The 21,245-nt window shown below is 39.2% G+C and overlaps 1 protein-coding gene across 3 annotated transcripts in view; it reads right to left on the bottom strand.

Annotated features, from left to right (window-relative positions):
• Positions 1–21,245, bottom strand: part of TENM2 (teneurin transmembrane protein 2) — a 742,100-nt gene that overhangs the window by 618,694 nt on the left and 102,161 nt on the right. The window contains exon 1 of one of the 3 annotated variants that reach the window (XM_032124697.1): positions 5,724–5,941. The exons of the other annotated variants lie outside the window; for them this stretch is intronic. The gene's annotated coding sequence lies outside the window, so the exon portion shown is untranslated. Of the gene's footprint in view, positions 1–5,723; positions 5,942–21,245 lie in introns of those variants that run through there. 3 annotated transcript variants of the gene reach the window in all.

Here is a 21,245-nt window from a genome sequence, read left to right as displayed (position 1 = left end):
GGAGGAATTTAATATTTACTTTATTTCAATTGACTTACTTTTCCTCCAGAATCTGAATCAGAGTATTTCCTGAAACACTGGCAAGTGTAGCAAGTAAATGGAACCTTATTTTCAAGATCAAAAAGCTTCTCTCTAGTGTCATTGTTATATTTCAACATCTGGTCTTCTGCCTTTCTAAATATTAAACTTTTTTTGTTGTCATTGTTGGAAAAGGTGCTTACCATTGGTTTAGCATGTGGTACAATATTGGAGCACACTACTATGATAACTTATTTCTTCTTTTTTTAGAGAGATTAGAAAAGTCACTAGGCCATTGCACACACAAAAAGCTTGGGAAAAATCTAGTATTTATATTTAGTAGGACTTTCTGTATTTTGCATTTTTACATCTAAGCCCTCCACTCCTACACAATGGCTTCATAAAATAATTTTTATAGTTTCCACTTACATACAGTCATCCATACCTCTTAAACTTAATACAAGATAGTTTTCTACAACACAGCTGACAACACTGTACAGAGCAACTCAAAACCACAGCAGAACCAACATTCCTAACTCAATTATTTAGGAAAAGTGACTTTCCTAAAAATTATCCCAAAAAATAATAATAAGTAAAAAAAAGAAAAACTCCTGTTCAGAATTAAGGGAACACACCTAAAAGTTCCCAGGAGGCATTGAGACTCTTATATAGCTAAGCACAGAAGTACTTACATGGAGATAGGCTTTGCTTTTGTACATGTGCACACTGGTGTAAAAAGCTTCTCTGGGTCTTTCAGACTGTGGTTCAAAAAATTTACACTGGCTGCTATCCCTGTGCCCTTACACGGCCCAGGAAAAGCAGGAGAAGACAGTTTTGTTTCTGTCACTTTCAGTGCTCCCCCCAAACAGCACCTGAAATAAAACTGCTCCCCCCAGGCAGCACCTGAGGTATAAACCATGTGCTTATGGTGCCTCTTCCAATGCAGAGGTCCAGGCCTGGGCTTCCACTGCTGCCTCTCCACGTACTTCGCGTGCCATCTCCCACAAAGCCTTTATCCAGAAGCTATTTCTATCCTCCTCAAGTGTTTCACTGATATGTTCATTAAGGATTTTAGATAGGCTCACACCCACCCCTCTGAATAAGCCCTGGTGCTTTCCTTGCCTTGTGAGCTGAGAAACAGCAGATAAATCTGGGGGACTGAAACCAATACAAAGCTTTAAAGGCAGCTACTAAAGGTAAAGGCAGGGTGCCCCAAACTACTAGGAAAATCCTTCAAAAGCATCTATTTATACATTTTATACTATTTTAACACATATTTGTAGTTCTGAAGGGTTACAATTAATATTTTGGCTAAATGTGTTTTGGCTAAGAAGTCTCGTCAAAACAAAAATAGAATGAAGACCCTATTATCCAAAACCAAAAAGGGTGATACTCTATTCTTAATTTTGCCATATTGACTTGCATGATCATTAAAAAAACGCAAAACAACTCAAAGCAAACAAATGCAAAACAAAAATATCCCCAAAGCCACACCACCCTGCCTCAGTGAAACTTTATTTCCATTCATCAGAGAATAAAATGTATCTTCTATAAAATCTGTTCCTGAGGGAAAGAAAAAGGCATGGCTTAAGATCAGTTGTTTCCCTAACTATTGCCCAGAATGAATCTGAATACAGCCATTGGTGTAAGGCAGTGTGTGCAGCAGATATCCATTCACAACCTGCTCAGCTAAACCTAAGTTTGTAACCCAATGTTGTGCAGCTTGTCACTGAAAATCTTATAATTACACCCCTATTTGGATGACTACTGGGTTATTAATGTTCAGCAATAAAGATGAAAGTAGACAATTTATTACTATTTGGCACTGAACGTCAATCAATTGAACTAAAAAGAACCTATTTAAAAAATAATAAAAAATGAATAATATCTAAGCCTAGCACGCTTCCTACTTATCCGAAAAGTCTGATTATATTGAGTTAGTCGGCACGGTGGATTTAAAACAATGTATTTGAACTTCACCAGCATTATGAGATCCCAATGCAGACCAGTAATTGTGAGACAAAACTGAGCTAACAGAGAATGCCCCAAAGTCTCTTTTCAATCCGTGTGTGGATTAGGGGAGGCTGTATTGCAGGGAACACGTTCCACGCTGCTGCAACCGCTCAGCTCAGCCACTCTCAGTGAGGAGCAGAAGGAAGCAGGGGCTCTTCGAGGCTGCAGACACAACCAGGATACAAAGTTGGTCCAGTCTGTGGCTGGAACAGTCTGACACAGCCAGAGTCATTTCGTACATCACTAAAAGCACTCTGTGCAGGAGCTGCTTTGTGCAGTAAGAAATTAGAAAGATGAGTCACCATCAGTTGGCATGAAGGCTCTGGGTTGTGACACCTCTGGTCAGAAAGTGTGGACCAGCTCTACATGTACTGAATATCAGCAAAACCTTCTTGTCTGTTGTAGCACAGTAGTATTATATAAAACTGTTCTTCCTGATAAGGATCTTGTGAAATTGTAAGTAAAGTATAGTTAAAAAAAAAAAAAAGCCTGGGAAAATACTTGCCATTTCCATTAAATATTAACCTTCTGAAAGAGCAAGTCAGGACTAAAACATCTCTTATCTTAATTAGTTTAGTAGAAACGAATTTAATTTATATTGTAAGGTTATATTTTCTATTACAGATCCAGGGCAGGGAAGGGCAAACTTTTTAGAACTATCCATTTATATAAAATAATATTATTGTTTAAAGGATCAGTTCAATAATTTTTTGGTCTTATCTTTAAGCATGGACTTCAGTGGTGCTTCTATGTGCATCTTTTGCCAAAAACATTAAGGATTGAGGGATTAAATTCACAGTAAACTGCAAACAAACACAAAACAGCTTTTCAAACATTGGTATATTGACTCGAGTAGTCTAATAGTGGCTTGAGCTTTGTCTCCATCTAATTTGACCTTCAGTTTAGTTTGACCTCTCAGACAAGAAAGTCTAGACATTGCCCTTGATTGAACTGAACATTTTCCCTTTTCTAGGTTGTTCTAAATAATTTTAAGCACACAATCAGTAATACAGCTAATACCATGACTAACAGTAAAACTGTTCACAGGAAATTTTCTTTGACTGCAGAACCAAAACCGTCAGTATTTGACAGGAAAATGCCAAAACCATGTCCATATATGAAACGCTGAGAGATATATATATATATATATATTTCAGAAATAAAACTGTTCTTTAAAAAGGCAAAGAAAAATAACTATTAGCCCCCTCAAGTCAAGAACCACTGCTAATCTCTGCGACCTAACAAGAGAAAGCGCCTCCTCAATTCTTTCATGCACCTTTGACTTTCAGTGTGAAATATTAAAACTGAAAATACAGTTCAATTTAATTACAGGAAAACATCACTAATGATGTTCACGTGTTAATTCTCCCCATGCTACACAAGCAGTTGAAATCTAATGACACAGAAAAACCATTATTTTAATTATCCCTATAAAAAATAAGCACATAGAAGACTAAAATGTTATTGCTTCCTATAAGCGCTGTCTTAGTGGGAAAGGGTTTTTTAAAAAGCAGAATGAAAATTCAAACATTATCTGGACCAAAACTTTTTTTTAAAAAAAAATAACATGCTGTAAATGTGTTAACAATTGGATTAAAAATTACTTCTTTGAGTTCTCAGACGTTGCCAGGACACTAAGAAATCACAGCTAGAAAAGTTTCCTCTCAAAATGAATTAAAGCTCAGACCTCATAGTTGGCTTTTTGAATACCACACAATCTATATGGGTGTAATGTAAGACTAGTTTTCATTTATTACTCAGCAACTAGAAACCTCAGCATATGGGCCAAGCCAAATTAATCATCAGCCTGGCCACTGATTTGCCAATACACAGGAAAATGATGCTCAAACACATTGTTTGTGTATATTTTAAATCTTGACAAAGCAAGAAATGTTCCTTATCTTTAGGTTGTCATCCCCTTGTAAAAATTGATTTTCCCTAGCACTTATATAAGCCCCTTAGAAAAGTACCAGTCATTATTCTGTACAGTGGTTGTGTACGCATTGAATGACAAATAGAAGTGTCTTGAAGAAAGAACCATCTTTCTCAATTCCTCTGAAGTTCGAAGAAAAACTTCTGAGTCTGTACAACCAATGTAAACTATTACACTTAGATAAAGTAACCACACTAACAGGTGATGCTACTTTTTCATGAACTCTGCCCTTAACAGAGACTGTGGTTTAACTACAACAGATTTTAAATAGCATTTCATAAAGTACCCTGTGAGGATGTTAGATGGCTACACAGACTTATTGACAGCTTGCATTCTGTATTGTTTCAGGAAAGCTATATATTCTTAAATTGCTAGAATGCTACTACTTCTAGACTTTACTTCTCTAGGACATATGCATTTTGAATGTCTTTGATCTTACATAATCTTCTAACTACACAACTAAATCTTATAAAGGAAGTCTCCTTTAAGTCTGTGTTCCTGCATTTCAATTTGTTATAATACCTGTTTCCTCCACATAATAGAAGATTCGGTAAATTTAAACAAGTACAAGCCAAACATTATATATAAATATTTAAATATTTATGCACACACATATGCACACACACAGAGAGGACTTGCCATTACGTTCTGAGCCTTTTAGAAGAACAGAACACTTAAGCATGAAATTTAAAAAAGGCATAAAAAGCACATATTAAGACATCAGTACTATTAAATCCCTTAAAATTGCTACAAATAAATGTTTACACAAGCATTTACAAGCATCCTAACAAGAAGTGTTGAAAAAGGAGTCTGGTTCAAAGACAGAGAGTTTAGAGCTCAATTCGCACCCATGAAGCACCTTATTAAAATTTCAGTCTGGGTGTATGCAGGAGACAAACCAGCATCTTGTCAAAGTGCCACTCCACGGCAGGTCTAGCAGGGACGCGCTCCGGTGTTAGCACACGCTGGTACATTGTCTCGGCGCTGGATGTGATACACGCCAGCAATCTCTGCCTCCACAGCCAGGAATTTATTATTAACAGCAATTCTGAAACAGCTCAATCGCAGGGCTATGTGAAACACCAAAGCGCTTCTATGTTTATTACCTTTGCAAACAACAAAATATCACCGTCCCTCAGTGCTTCCCGCAAATCTGCAGCAATGATGCAAAGCAGCATTTTTTTTTTTTTAAATTCCCTTTCGGAATACAAATGCCTGCCTTCTCCTATTGCTGCCTTTTCCTAACCGAGACGCACTGTGGACAATAGTTTCTGAATCAGCGATACCTTCCCACACTGTTGGCAAACACTGAAGAAATAAATAATAACACTGTGCTACAATCCCGGAAGGAAAAGGGAAAAGAAAGTAAATAAATAAATTAACAATCAGCAGCTTAAAAAACAAAGACAACATTAAAACATCGTGAAAATATAAGAAATACCAGCGGTCAAGGATGAGGATTAATGGGCAGAAAAGCAGCAGCGGCACTTATTGCAGAGGCACAGAGAATCCTCCTTCCCTGGAACTCATGCAACTAATGACCTCTCCAAGTGCTGAATTCCCCGGCTCGGCACAAGCCCGCGCACTGCCGGCTGTGGCACACACACATCCCAACTTGTCAACTCCACTAACGCAATTACAGCGGGGGAGGCAGGAGCCACAGAGCCCCGGGAGCTGCGGCTCCGCCGAGCGCGGAGTGCAGCGGAGAGGGGAGGAGAGCCCTGAGCATGTCGGCAAGTAAGAAGTGAAGAGCATTTACCAGCAGCAGCGGCGGCAGCAGCAGGTTGAGCAGCCCGAGCGCCTCTCACCGTCTCTGGGCGATAACTTCGCACCGGTGCGGATTCCTTCAGTGCGGAGGGGACACCCCTTCCTCCCCTGCCCTTCCCCGCCTTCGCTCTGCTCTCGCTGCGCGACCCGTCCCTCCCGCCAGGAGCAGAGCGCCGGGAAGCGCCAGGAAGAAGCGCCGGGAAGCGCCGGGAAGCGCCGGGAAGCGCCGCAGCCTCGCGCCGCCCCCGGGGAGCGCGGGAGCCGCGGCCGCGGGGGGAGCGCGCCCGGCTGAGGGAGCGCGCGCCGCGGCCCCGACGCGCGCGCCTCTCCCCGCGGGTGCCGCGCGCGCCGCAGCCAATCCCCGCGCTCGGTGCAAGGGCGCGCGCCGCCGGGGGCGCGCGCCGGTGCGGGGAGCGGGGCGGGCGGGGGGCGGCGGCGGAGAGGGGCCGGGGACGGGGACGGGGACGGGGATGGGGACGGGGACGGGGATGGGGACGGGGACGGGAGCGGCAGCACCGCCACCACCGCCGCCGCGAGCGTGTCCTTGTTCCCCTGACCGACCCTGCGCACAGCGGGCGGCTGCCCCGGCCGGGCGCTGCCGCAGAGGCGCGGGAGCCGGAGACGCCCCCGGTCTCCGGCGTCGGGATGCTCGTCCCGCCGCCCCGGCGAGGCGATGCGGGTCGGGAGGCGATGCGGGTCGGGAGGGGAGGGTCCCTTCCCAAGGGGGGGCCCGCCGCCGCCGCTGCGCAGCCCGAGGAGCGCGCAGAGACAACAACAAAATCTGAGCAGGGGAAAAAAAAGAATTGCTAAAAAATCGCTTCCATCTTTTTGCCACAAGTTAGAACCGTTCCAACAACTGTTGTCACTTCTGCAGAATGGAATGGCTTTAGCCTCCAACATCACGTTCTATATAACGTTACTTCCGAACTGTGTGCAGAATACTTATCTTTTCACTGAAATAACTAGACGTTGACTATTACTGAACCTTTAATTTCTCCCTCCACATTGCTACATATCTGTCAGATCACCAGTAGCACCAAAACCAGGAGCACTAAAGCAAAGTAGATCAGGAAACAAGAGAGTGACAAGGTACAAGGCACAAGCTGATGTCAACCTGTAAAACTTTGTACATATTCTTGGCAAGGCCAAGAGGAAAATAGCAACTGAAATTAGCCAGAAATCGGAAACAGAAGCGAAAAGGAGCCTTGGACATGGGTAATGCATGGCAGCAGGGCTAATGGTGCCACTTAACTTCATGTATATATTCCATACCATAAAAAATCTCTGTAGAGAAATGAAGTAAACTGGAGCACATTGGATTAGCTGCAGTTGGGAAAAGTGCACTGTAAATTTCTGATTAGAGAGAAACTACAGCAGAGTTAACTTCCCAACTGTAACTGTAGTTTTGTAACTGTCAACAAAGAGCAAGAATTTTAAGGGGTAATCCAGAAACCAGCAGGGATGCATCTCTCAGCTTTTCAAGGTTAATTGAGAAAAGGGGAGAGCCTAGTGTACTGGTAGAGCTCGGTAAATTACATGCAATGCTGTCGCTTGAGGACTGCATCTATTCACAGGAGTGAAGAAGATCCACAGAGCCACAACTTCTCCCTGGCCTCATCCTTTTCCATGGCATTTCACAGATTTCAAGATGTGTCCTTGTCTCTAAAGCTGTGGTCAAGATTTTAATATATGCATGGTGATGTGTTGATTCTGCAGAGAAACTTGTGTACAGATATACTGTGACAGCCATTTTACTGGAAATAATATTCCTGCTTGAAAGTAAACTAGATTGCAAAAATGAATGTTAGAGAAGTCTTTAAAAGGCTGTTGCAGTTAAGTAATGAGTTTTCCCTATCAGGAAAGAAAGACAGAATTACACTGAGCTTGGAAGCAAATCTTGTCAAACTACATTTTGGTGGAGGCAGGCATCAGTGAAAAAGGTAATGGAAAGTGTGTAATAGCAGTCCATAAAGTGTGTGACTTGATGCTTATGATGATTAAGCAAATTAACAAAATTCAGAATTCATTCAGCTCATACAATCTAAAGATATTTGGAAATCTTCACCTCATTGGAGTGGCATACAGAATATTACAAAGCTACTTAAACAGACCAGTGATTTGAGAGAGAACAAGCAAAAGGCTTATTAAATGCCACGCAGCAAGGATTTGTTGCTGGTCAGTTATGATGGATATGGGTTAATGGCACAGACCAATCCAGCTGCCTTGGTAAGGTGGCCTCATTTGTTCAACAGAGCTGTTGAAGTCAAGGTCAGGCATCTAGTGAAAAAGAACACGGATGACATTTCAGGTTGGGGGATTGTTTTCTGGAAGGCAGTTTACGATAAGCAGCATTAGTTTGTCCTGGTGATTAACTGAGTACATGCTCCCACTGTTATGGGTTAGTGAGGATGACAGCTGGGAGTGGATGGGTGGCAGAGAGAGTATCAAAACAAAAATAACCAGAAGTTGCATGTCGAGGCAGTATCAGTAAGACCAATGTGGAAATACTCACTTTGTGTCCGTATTCAGGATTAATGTTAACTATATAAATCTAGAATATTTGAGAGACAATTAATGAAGGATATCTGTGTCTTCTCCCTAAAGTGAGAGTCCTAACAAGATAGGGAACCATGCTCTCTCTTCCTCTTGTTCTCTGTTTAAATTGATCTTGGATTCCTTTAGATGTGGTGGTACAGCTTCAGTGGAAGACAGGTTTGTTCCCATCCCTTTAATCTGGAGGTAAGGGTACTCTCCTGGGAGTGGGAGACGTGAGACTGAATATGCATGAGGCTGCAGAGAATAACCCAAATACCTCATTTCTTGGGTTAGGTCTCCAAATACCGGATTAGTCAGTATACTGTGACCACAGGCTACTCCTCCTTGAGCATATTTTAAGTATATTAGCTCTGCTTAGTTCTTTGGAGGAAAGAATGTGCATGCCTACCTTCACAAACAAGTTCCAAGCAGTGAATCTGAAGTGAATATAAGTGTATTTCTTCAGCTTTTATTAAGGTGCCTGAGGAATGGGACTGCAGCTGTGTCACTGCCCTGTTGGCTGCATCAGCTACTGCTCCATGGCTGAGCTGCTGAAAAGGCACAGCCTGGAGCCTGCACGTGTTACCAGCTTCAGTCCCCAATGCCTTCAGGGGCTCTCTCAGAATCACCTTGTCACTTACAGAGCCTGCTGACACGAAAGCATCTTGTCCACTTTCAGAAGGGCCATGGCTCTCTTTTTTCACATTTCTTTGAAAAATTGACCTTCAGTGTGATTTGAAAGGAAAGAAGAAAAGAGGCAACAAGAAAGATTAGCAGTTTACTGGTGGTAACTGCTGGATGTTGTCCCCTTGCCTTTTAAGCACACGTTTGGATTTTCTAACCTGGAACTGCTGGTTTTTCAATGTGTCCCTATACATCATTATTTCTCTATTAGTATGTAGGTGCTCCACCACACACATTGCTATAGCTTGATCAAAACAGGCATGATAAAAGAATTTCTGGAAGCCGATGCTATATAAATACATTGTACAATGAAGGCGAAATTTTAGGAGTGCAGCTGATTAATAATAGGAACATTTTACCTATGGAATGTGCACTCTGGTGTTGCTTAAGACTCTAAATAGGATCTTTCTGAAAGTTATACTGCATCTCAAATGTAAGTTATGGGATTGATGGAGTGGTTACTTGGGGCAAGTTCACTGGCTGGCATCACACAAGAGGTCACTCTGGCTGATAACCATAATTTTTTCCAACCCTGTAGGCTGGAAATTGTGAAATGCAATGATCCATTGTAACAACATTGGACTCTTCAGAATAAAGAGAGAGCTTATCTTCCTGAACAATGCCTCTCAAATGTTTTAATGTGTTATAAAGAGGATTATTTTAATTAATTGGTACAATTTCCTACATTTATTATATATACTGGAATATCATTAGTCAGTCATGCAACTGCAACTTATTTAAATGTCCAATTTTCATTCTTTATCCTATGACTGCAATTGCATAGTAAGAAATAAAGAAAAAAATAGACAAAAAACACACATGTGATTTTCTATCTCTTCCAAGGAAGTAACCACACCATGGTTATGGGAGAAGTAGCTGTGTATCATGCAGTGAGCACCCAGCAGAAAAGCAGTGGCATGATACAGAATTTTAACACACTGGAATTACCATCTTTGGTAATTCAGTAGGTGTGGTGTATGGTTGACATTGCAATAAGAGAGTTTGTGTCACCTCCTAAATATTGCCAGAAGCCGTGTGTAATTCATCAAACAAAAAGAAGAGAAAGGTGTTGAAATTGTACCAGAATTTTCAGGTAGTTTCCAGTCTCTTTAGCCTCTTTTTTTCCCCTTCCCTATTATAGGCAGCCCACCCACCTTGTAAGAATTATAGCCTGTCTTTGAAGTGGCTCAAATGGAAGCACTGAGCAGGTAGAAAGCCACTTGCTCTATGCTTGAACAGCTCTCAACAATGCAAAGCCATCAACAAGGTTGCAGTTTTGGAAGAAGAAGACGAGAAAAAAAAGATGGAAAATCTTTGTAGGTAATACCTGCTCAGTGGAAAGTTAAGATAATGTGAAGACTTTTGGAACTCTGTTGTGCTTTGAGGAATTGCTGTCTTCAAAAGAGCATGTTCAGTATGCACAGCCATCCCTAGTGGATGCAAAACTCACCAGAACACCACCTGTGTGCCATGATGTGTGTTCTGCATACAGGAAACTCTAGACTTACACACCTAACCTCTTTTTTCCCTATAGCTGACCACAAAGGGTTCAAAGGCATTTGGAAGAATATGGCTGTCAACCAACTGTAAAGTGGATTAGTACTAGCTGTAAACAAATGAGTCTCTGCTCATCTGGCTGACCAAGAGGAGAATTCACTGGTCACTGAGAAGAATTTTTGTGTTTAACTTGTCCAGCTCACAGGAAAACACACATTGTGGGTGTTACAATTGGGTGTCACTGTTGAAGAGTTGGTGGGATGCCCTGCTCACACAGTAGTTACTGTGCTAAGAATGCTTCTATGATAATCCTAAACCACTTATACAAATGTTAAACTAAAGACATAAATGTCAGGGCCATTCTTACTCTGTGAATCAGGACCCAGGTCTCTTACCTCCTCTGGCCCACCCAGTTACTGGAGTCATACTGGTTTCTAAAGACTTTTTAGATTCCAATTCCCAAAGACTGAAATCTGTATTGTCATTGCTGTTGTAACATAAACGGAAGATACAGTTGTTAACTAGTCCTTAGTTTGGTTTTGCAAGCTCCTGTCTGCTGAGTGTAATTGCAGTGTTAATTCTCTCAGCCATTTTAATGACTCTGACACGACAGAGGATGCACAGTTGCACTTGTATTCCTGCAGTAATTACTGAGAGGTTGTAGCCATTACATTAAAGAAAAAGTATTTGCTTTCTGTAGTTGTCTGTATATAAAAATGCCTTTGCTTTTTGAGAGTGGGAGAAAATACCACCAGGTGATTATGATAAAAACCATGGAGGTCAGGGAGCATTCTGGGTGGTAACAATGAGTTCACTGACAAAGTGAGCTGAGGATAAATTCAACATTTATTTCTGATGTCACAAGTTTTCTCTCAGCTCTGCATGAAGTGGTATTGGTGTGGATGAGGTACCCCACAGACGCACACTGCACGAGACTAAATGAGGCTGATTTTAGGTAAATGGCACTGCCCACAGACAGTTCTAGTACCTAGTCTAGGTGAAAGGTCACTTACATTTGTTTAGCCACAAGAAGTGGTAGAATATATATCTGGAAAAATACACAGAGGAAAAAAAAAGGGCAAGTAGCAAGGTGTAAAGGATGCAGTAGCTATTTTGTATAAGATGGAAATTACTCCAGTCAGTCCAAGATTTGAAGCCTGCCTCAAAAGCAATGTTAAGTTTGCAGTCTGCTGCAGCAGAGAGCCTGTGAACTGGTACAGACAAATCATCTCCTGGAAGGTGCATGTGGGGGAAAAAAAAAAAAAAGAGAAACTAGAAATGCCCAGAATATAAAACAGGGCGTGCAGTTTGTGAAAGTTTACCTCAGTTTACCTTCTGAATGATACATGTTGACCCCTATATGAAATGCCAATGCAAACTTCACCAACAGAGTTTGTTCCTGTTAAGTAAAACCACTCTGGAGATGGAGGGAGGAAGTGGAGGGGGGGAAGCGGAATTTGTTATCTAGAAATACTTGCACAGATAAGTAAATATTTTAGCTTTCATAGGCTGGCCTACAATTAAAAAATATAATAGAACAATATTTTTTTCATTTTTTTAGTACACAAGAACTATCAAAAGAATGAGAAATATTAAATAATAATAAACCAACATAAATTTTCAGAATTTTCTTTTTCCCCCAACAGGTAGCATGAGTTCTTTGTTAGTGCACAGCATTTTTAATAAGATACTTAAATATTAGAGATAGGTCTTTAAGTAAGCTACAAGTTAATTTTACTTTTGCTCTGTTCAACCTTAATTTTACCCCAGTCTTTCATTACTGACTTTTATGTTCTGTGCCTTCTTATGCCCTCTTTTCTTTTAATGCAAAGTATTTCCTTGAAAAGAAGTTCCACACAAGCACACAAAATTATTCAGCTGCTTAATTTATCTTCTGACAAAATCCAACAACTCCATTCAGGATCAGAGCCCTTTTTTTTCTACTGACTAAAGAGGATGACACAGTCCTTTCTCTGTGAAGGTCGTGGTTTAAGTGCCTGATTTCCTGAATACTGTATGAAAGAAGGATGATGAACTTAGCTGTTATCAGCTACTTTGTGTGACGAAAGGTGCAAGATAAAGAGGAACTTTTCATGCCTGATCTCCTTTCATTATCTGTTGTGTTAAACTGCACTGAGCAGTCCCTGAGAAGCCCAATATTTAATGCATTGGCTATAGCAGCACTGGGCAATAGATTTATAAAGTGATATGGTATACTTGCTGTAAATATGTATAATGCAAAGAAACATGTCCATTTATCACTTCTACCAGTATGAACTCCTGCAGTGCAGAAAGAAATTAAGGCAGCCATAGAAGAATGGCAAGTTTGAGCCGGAAATAAGTTTTCAGGGCTGTATAATCTACAGTGTCCGTTTTAAGTTTATGAAAATACCAGGAATCACTAATGAAGTGCCTAAATGCTAAAATAAGGGGGTTTTAACTGTAGATAAATAGGAAAGAACAAACCAAAACTGAATTGAAACGTTTATTATGTCTAGATGTTTTATAAAGTTGAAATTTAAAGTGCTGAAAAAGGGAAAAGAAGAGAATGCAAGTAATCCAAGGAACAACGAGAATATTTACTCAACTGGATTAGTTTAATGCATGTTTTCTGTTGTTTTCTTACTTAAATATATATATGTATCATTTAAAAAAATGTCATGCTTGCCATATAAAATCTGCCAACTTAATGATCCACAATTTCCTTCTCGGTTTAATGTCACTTCACTGTAATTTTTCTGTATTTTCAAACAGTTGTTTACTTTTCTGTGCTCATTAAAGACATAATTTCTTTGCTCCCAAAGGAACTAGTAAATGCTGGTTAACACACTATGACAGCAGGACTTGCTAAGTGAGTTATTTTATATTTTATTCTTCCCATTCTCTTCCAAAGACATGCAGATATACTTATTTAAAATACTTGTCTTGGTGCTCTCACATTATTCAGTGTAAAATATGAGGATGGCAGAACTTTCACACTGATACACTTTTGCAGAACTGACATTTGTGAAACTGTATTTATATGTTCTCTGCATTCTTCTGTCCTGTTAGCGTTAGAAAGGTGCAGGGGATCCTCTGTACTATTCCTGTCATAAGCCATTCCCAGGCTAATTTCTGATTTCAGGAAAAAAAGAAGGTGTAAGCTGAGACTGTCAGATCCTCATTATGAGAGGATATATACGGGATATTAAGGTACCTCAAAAAGAGAACTTAAAATTCTCTCAGTCTCCTGAGGAATGTGAACGTTATTTTACTAATACCAATATTACCTTTTTCTTAATTATCACTATTGAAATAGTAAACTGAAATAGAAACTCTGAAATATATTCAATATAAAAACATGCACAAAATAACATTAAATATATAAAATCAAATGCAGTCTTTACATTGCTAATAAGATTCTGGAACTGCAATTCACTCATCATTGAGTTCATCATACCCAATTTATCCTAGGAATGCTGCAGTTTCTCAGGTCTGATGACCTGCTTCACTTAAAGAAAAACTGTCTTTTCCAGTCTTCCAAATAAGTATGACTCTAAATATAATTGAGAATATGTGGCTGTTATGTAAGAAGACACAATCCATACTAATTCATTCATGTGCTCAAATTCAAACTCCAACACATGTCTAACAATGGGCCACACAAAACTTGGTGTCTGTCCGTGATGCTGATTGTTACTCCTGGCATAATTAACTTGCCTCTGGCAATTAATCACCTTGACTGCCAACAAATAGTATATTTATCTTCATTAGCTTCCTGCACGGGAGCCTTTCCTTTATGCTGTAGAGCAGGAGCTCTAAACACCCCGTTTGGCTGCCAAGGGACGCGGATTCCGTGGGAGGGACATGGACTCAGCCGTCCCAGGGACAGGCACAGGCGCTGCCCCTCGGGGAGGGAGCCAAAGGCAGCCCCAGCTCCAAAGGGCTGGGCTGGCACTCTGCATTAAATGTAATTCCTCCACAGCCATAGGAAACCCAAGTCTATTTAAGACTATGATTTGCATTTTCAGCTTCCTCATATATTTTCATGAAAGACAAACAGAATTATGGACAGTGCAAATTATTTTTCTCAAGTGAGAAAGAAAAGAGAGGATGCCAGACTAATTTATTTGCTTTTGTTTGCATCTCCTTTTCCATGATTATCTTAACAAATGAGTTTACTAGCAGGAATGTTTGGTAAAATAATGAAGCAAATATTGTTAAATATTGTGATTATTCATAGCAGAACCTATAAGTCATGTTTCTCCAATTGGAAAAGAGAAATGTGTTGCACAACCTACGTATCCATTCAAAAAGAGCTTGAATATTCAAAAAGCTCTGCTTATGAATGAATTACATAAAAAATTATGCATAGATATTATTCAGCAAACAGTTTGAACATATACATCAGAAAAACTAGTTTGTTTGGAAAACTTGCAAACACATAATGGAGCAAAGAAATTATTCATTATGAATTATTTGCACAGCATCTGTCTTACTTTCTCATGTTAATTGCCTCTGCTAAACCACATTTTCACCCCCTCAGTATGTAAATTTAAATGATTTTGCATATTCTCTGAATATCCAGTAAATGCAAGTTTCATTACTTTACCGCTTACAATTTTTTAGTCTCTAATTGTACTGGAGTTTAGATAATTTTAAAATTTGACCTGCCAGCTTCCTGTAGATTGCAACCTTTTCCTCTGGGTTCTGATTATTGCCTAAAAAGAAAAAAAAGCCACATATAAAAAAATTAAACCCATGCACATTGACTGCATTTGTGGAAGATCTTTTAAGGTATGTGTTAATTCCCATTGTATTTATAAAAGCTAGGGCTCGTTTTTAATCACAACACTTTAAATGTAATTATTATAAATCTAGGACATGACCCACAATTGATTAGAATTAACAGAGAGAATCTTACAGACTTCTCAGAGCCTACAGCAGACCTTCCCCTACAGGAACTGGGTGATGTATCCCTGTATCCTTTTGCACTTCCTAAGAGGTACCACTCTTGCGTAGAATTAGTCTTTCTACAGATACAAGCTTATATATCAGGCAGTCTGACTTCCTCTAGAATATATATCTTTTTTTTCCCTGAATTTTGTGAAATTTTGATTCTTAGACCACCGACTCGTTGTCTCTCTAAGAAACACCATGAGAAGAAAATGTGCACGTTGTATCCTGTCTTTTTTTTTGCTCTCACTTGATACCACCAGCAGAAATAAGTGTCCAAAGCTGTCTGGTCTTAGAAAATAATTGCAAGTTTAACCCTTCAGGCCTGTTAACAGAAACACCCCCCTGGCAAAATCTGTCCCAATGGGTCACTGAGAATGGGCCACCCAAGAAAAGCCTCAGGATTGCCTCTCCTTTATCAGCACGCCATTTGTTAGAGACCTGCAGAAAGCACTCGGAAAGCGTCAGTGCTGTACTTAGACACCAAGCTCTTTGAGAAGTACAAATACACTTTTCTAATGGCATAAAACCTTCTGTTTAGGATTCCATCCTCAATGTACCACAAAATACATAACCCCTGAAATTATTCTTTGTTTCTATTTTATACTGAGGTTACAAAACACTGTGTTAACAGAGGTAGCACTAAAAACATCCTTATTCATTTATTTGCTGTGGGCAGAAACCTGGCTGAATGCTTACAGAAAGTGTTTTGCAACAGCCTTTAGTCCTTTTCCAAGGCACAGGAGGCAGATGTTACTGCTGCACATCGCTACTAAAAACTCAAGTTTTCTAGCATCCTAATGGATTACAACAGAGGAAAATAAATCAGGATATAGTGCTATAATACAGTATTTTTGCATCCATATGAAATTTCACTGTCTCGTGCTCTACAGGTATTTGTGGGTCATAACAGAATTTCTGTCATGAGAAGTTCCCAGTGCACCTCAGAGACGTCAGCAGTATTTTCTGCTACTGATCCATCCACCCTTCTGTTCTGTAATGCACCAGGCCTGGATGTCAGATCACATCTGAAATGAACAGCACCAATAAAATTTTGGGCCTAATCTTCAGCAACTCATTTTTTGGTGATATTCCTTTAGGCTACTAAACACATCTCTAGGTTTCTCCTTTGGACAGAATGTGTTGTCCAGTGTGCTTTAGCAGTTCAGTGAGCTGAGCTGACTCAAATGAGCCTTGAAATGTTAAATACAACTTGTAATATCAAACATTCTCATATCAAATAATTTTCTTCCTGTGGATCCTAGGGAGATTAAGGACTCACGCAGCGACTGAAATGTCCACTATTTACATCAAATATCTCAGCACTGGCTATATCATTATCTACTCATTGAAGGAATGGCTGGAAAACACAACTGCAGCACTTCTGACTTTATTTGTAAATCAAGGATAAGGAGCATATATCAGGTCCATATGGCAACGAGTGAATGGTAAACGTTGAGTAATTGTGTCACAGTGTGACCAAAGCCTTCATGTACAACCTTGAGGCGATGTTTTCTTTGTAACTGATGTAGAAATTAATTTTTAGGTAAGAGGACAAATTAAATGCAGTATGGCTGCACTTCAAGTTTTCCTTCCATCTGCTTATCTCAAAGCCCAGAGAAAAAAGTTGTCTCTTCTTTATTGTTTTTCTGGTTTTGCTTTCATATCTTGCAGCAGTGTCTGTTTACAGCTTGCTTACCTTCCCTTACTTCTGAGCTGAATTAAGATGAAGTCTGATTTGAATCATCCAAAATGCCTTCACCCAAACCACGCCTGTGTGTTCATAATTGTAGAGTGGGTACTATCAAGGCATTTGCTGCTTCTTTCCCACCCTTTGCTTTGCAGATGCAGAAGAGACACTTAGAGAAGGGTGCTCACTCTCCTTGACATCTTGGGCCTGGTCTGCTGCCCTAATCCTGGCACATTCTTACTGACACACATTTTTGTACTATAATTAACTTAATTATCATATCATAAAGCAGGATTAATATTTCAATCTATGCACTTCATGGTAGCCTTATAAAAACCAAACATTTTGAAGGGTAATTAGTAAGTAACTCAGTGTGAAAACTGGGAGGTTGTGTTTTCCAGGACTGGCATTTTAATTGTAAATGCAGTCACATGTAGGATCAAATGGTTCTGGAGATGCTGTTTAAAAAACTCTGAGAATGACAATAGACTATAAGTGGGCAGACCTCAGCGTTGCCAACAATTAAAAGAATTATATTAGCATATAGAGAATAACACTTCCTAAATCACGTTTATTTCAGCATCCTAGTTTCAGGAGGAAATGTGGATTCTTGATACCACTGTGGAACAACTGTTAATTGCATAATGACAGTCACAGTATACAGAAATGAGTAGGGAGTATTTCCATGGAAAGCATATTGTCATTTTCCTTGCATTGAAAGTCAAAGGCAATTAAAACATAATTTAATTAGAGAATATCTTATCAGCTGTAAAAAGTAAAATTGATTGATATTCAGTGTAGGGATAACTTGGCTGCTGCCATTTGTAAAGTGATGCTGAGGCTGACAAATTAGTCACTTGGTTTTTTTATTTGATAATTTCATGTATTTTTATATTTTCTTTCACCACTGAAAGCATTTAATTAGCTAATGTTTGATTGCTCATTGTTTGGAAATGGAAAATGTTACAACTGTATTGTGATTTGAAGAGTTGTTGGCCTTGAGATTAAGCATCTTGCATGACTATATCCTGCTCTCTCATTACTAAAAATATTTATCTGATCATAGGATTTTTCCTATGATTATTTTTGTCTGTGTTACTGTCCAATAAGATGTTTTAGTCTCCACCTTAAACATCACATGTAGCTGGAAACAGGTCAGCATAGCTCAGAGCAGCTCCAAATCAGTGAGCAATCTCTTCACTTGGAAGAATCCGTATCACTCACCCAAGGGCTGAATTTGGCCATGCAAGGAAGAGCCAATCAGGAGGGATGAACGCTGACAAACCAGCAAACCTATTTCTATTTCTAAAAAGCCACTAAACAAAAGGGATAGCCAACTTATTTTTATCTTTTTTTAATCCCACTTACATTCATTAAACCAGAAATTTGTTCTCAATCATTACTTCAGTAAAGAGTTGAAGGGTGGTTTGAGTTAATAACCACTAACAAAATATTCAGGTGCCTGTTCTTTTCTGTTAATTTTATTCTTTAGAAGGGGTAGAGTTGATGACATGGCTTCATGGGTTTTTTGGCTATTTCTAATATTTCTGTTCTATTAAGAGAATATCAGCAGACTAATGTCCATATGGATTCCAAATTAAGGCATTACTTCCCTCAGAATGAGCACTTCCACAAGGAAATCCTATGACACTTTCAAAGGACTGGTAAATAAATTCATTAATAAATAATTTAAATTAAAGTGGTCTTCAACACTTGACTAAAACCAGATGCCAGTGCTTTAGGGGTAGGACTTTTGAGCTTTGTAATGCCCCTGTCCATAGAACTTGTACTGCATTTGTAGAGATTAACTGGGTAAAGAAAGAGACTAATCTTTGCCTGAATAAAATAATATCTTCAAGGTGGATTTTTTTGTTTGTTTGGGGGGTTTTCTGTTTGTTTGTGTGTGGGTTTTGTTTGTTTTTTTAAAGGTTTCAGGTCTTTTTTTTTTTTTTGCCCAGATACAAATCCATTCTTCTTGGGTCTACCAAAATCTTTTTGTACTGTGGCAGCTGTGTTTTTTCCCTGCCAGGAAAATCTCTATAGAGGCATTTACTCCTCTGAAGCCCAGTTTTCTATGTGGGCTAACTTCTTTCAAAGTGGAGACCCATTACATTTGAATATGATTAATAAGCTAATTTCTGCTTTGCTCAAGGAAAGGACATCAGTGCACGTGTACACCTTTCTATACTAGAATCAATTTCAGAGGATAGTTTTTCATATTAAATAGGTTATATGAATAAGAATGGTCTCATTTAGATGCAAGAAAATATACAGAATTCTGTATAAATATTCTAACAGTCTGAGAAGAGAAAATAATTTGAAGAAGTAACTCATTAGGTCTGACTTCACAGTGATACCGTGAATATCTTTTTAATTAAAAAAAGATAACTAAATCAATTAGTTGTTTCTCAGATTGTTGGAGACAACTGTTCTCAGGGATATCAGATGTTATATATATATATATATATGTATAAAATATATAATATATATCATAGTAATGCAATTGCTTCTATGTGAAGTGGTGTTTAGGAGCTGGTAGAAAAATATTTCATTTGAAAAGTCACACAAAAAGCTGAAAAAAGACCAGCAGCATTTTACTGGAGACTCATAAATACACTGCTAGAGATGTATATTAACTATACAGTCTACTGTAGGTGAAGATGTTCCTGCTCAGGGCAGGGGGTTGGCCTAGATGGCCTTTAAAGGTCTCTTCACACCCAAACTATTTGATTATTCTATGATTCTCTGAACTAATACCAGAGAGTAATTTAAAAGTTTGTGAACAAAACCACTGAGAAAGCCTTTAGCTGCATCCAAAAAGGATGTTTCATGAAAAGCCATGCAGTTATTAGGTCAAGAGCTTAAAGAGATAAACCAGCAATTTGTTATTTCACCAATTAAAAGCAATCAGCAAGCGATAGTTACACAGCCTAATAAAATACCTCTCATTTTTGCTGCTCATTATAAACATCTGTGTACTTCACGTACTTTGTACCGTGAATTTATTAAAAATACCTGAAAGCAGCAGGTTTGCCAGAAAGGCATGATCACCTTTAAATAAGTAACAAAACAACTTCTGAGAAGTGATGGCAGGCATGAGAAGTGTTCACAAATTATTAGCTCCCCTCCAATTAATTTTACAAGATGCTTAAAGCTCTTGTGCTCATCTGCGGAGATAAAACCTTCCCCAGTCTGTGCATGAAGGTGCCATTGTTTTCCTTATTGCTGTTGAAAATATTGTACAACTGCTGAATGAGGGTGTAAAGAATTTAGAAAAAATGCCAGTTTGTGGAATTAATTTTGTGCTTTCAGTGTCTTTCATGCAACTGGGCTGGGTTCTGCAACTGCAGCCACAAATGGCCTCCCCACAGGTGCTCACACCAGTGAGCTCAAGTGTCTACAGGAACACAAACTATACTGTGAGGAAGAGAATAAGACTCCTAATTTAAAAGATCCAGCTGTATTTTCCAGTCTTCATTACCTTTACAGGGAGTAAAGAGCAGCTCTGAGACAGCCAGCAAGATAAAAGCCTCCTCTCTTCAGTTACAAGGAGATCTGTAAGAGGGATATCTGCTCTTTGCTTTATTATTTTGTGGGTTTTTTAAGGGGGAAGATAAGGAACATATTACAGTAATCAAATTTACAGAAATAGTTTAATTTTTTTTATTGATGATCAAAAATGGTTTTTGTTTAGCCTAAAATTTCCCCTGGGGGGAAAAAAAAAGAAGAAAAATATGTGACGTATGTGATGTAAAGACATTTCTCCTAAATACATATTAAAGAAGAGTTGACTACAGACAAACCATAAATTCTGGGAATGCAATTCTCTAACAGCCTGGAGGAGATGGCTGTTTTAAACAAAACAGAGTGATTTAATGAGCCAGTGTACATCTGGGAGGCTGAAGAATGCTGGCAATGTCCACCTTGGTAGCAACAACCACAGTCCAAATGTATGTTTGTCCAAATCTCCCTTTCCTGTTTAAAAATTCTTCTCAAATCATCTGATGCTAGCAGAAGCATGTCAGATGTTGTTATGAATTACAAAGGATAAAAAAAAAAGATTGGGAGGAAGGCTCTGCATGGTGACAGAATGTGGTTTGAGTATATACTGTTTCTTTTGAAAATTGCAGAACCACTGGGTTTTTATTAATGTGACCAGTGTCTTAAAAAATG

The sequence above is a fragment of the Corvus moneduloides genome, chromosome 15 (assembly GCF_009650955.1).
Source record: "Corvus moneduloides isolate bCorMon1 chromosome 15, bCorMon1.pri, whole genome shotgun sequence".
Lineage (NCBI taxonomy): Eukaryota > Metazoa > Chordata > Aves > Passeriformes > Corvidae > Corvus > Corvus moneduloides.
This window is presented reverse-complemented; position numbering and strand designations above follow the sequence as displayed.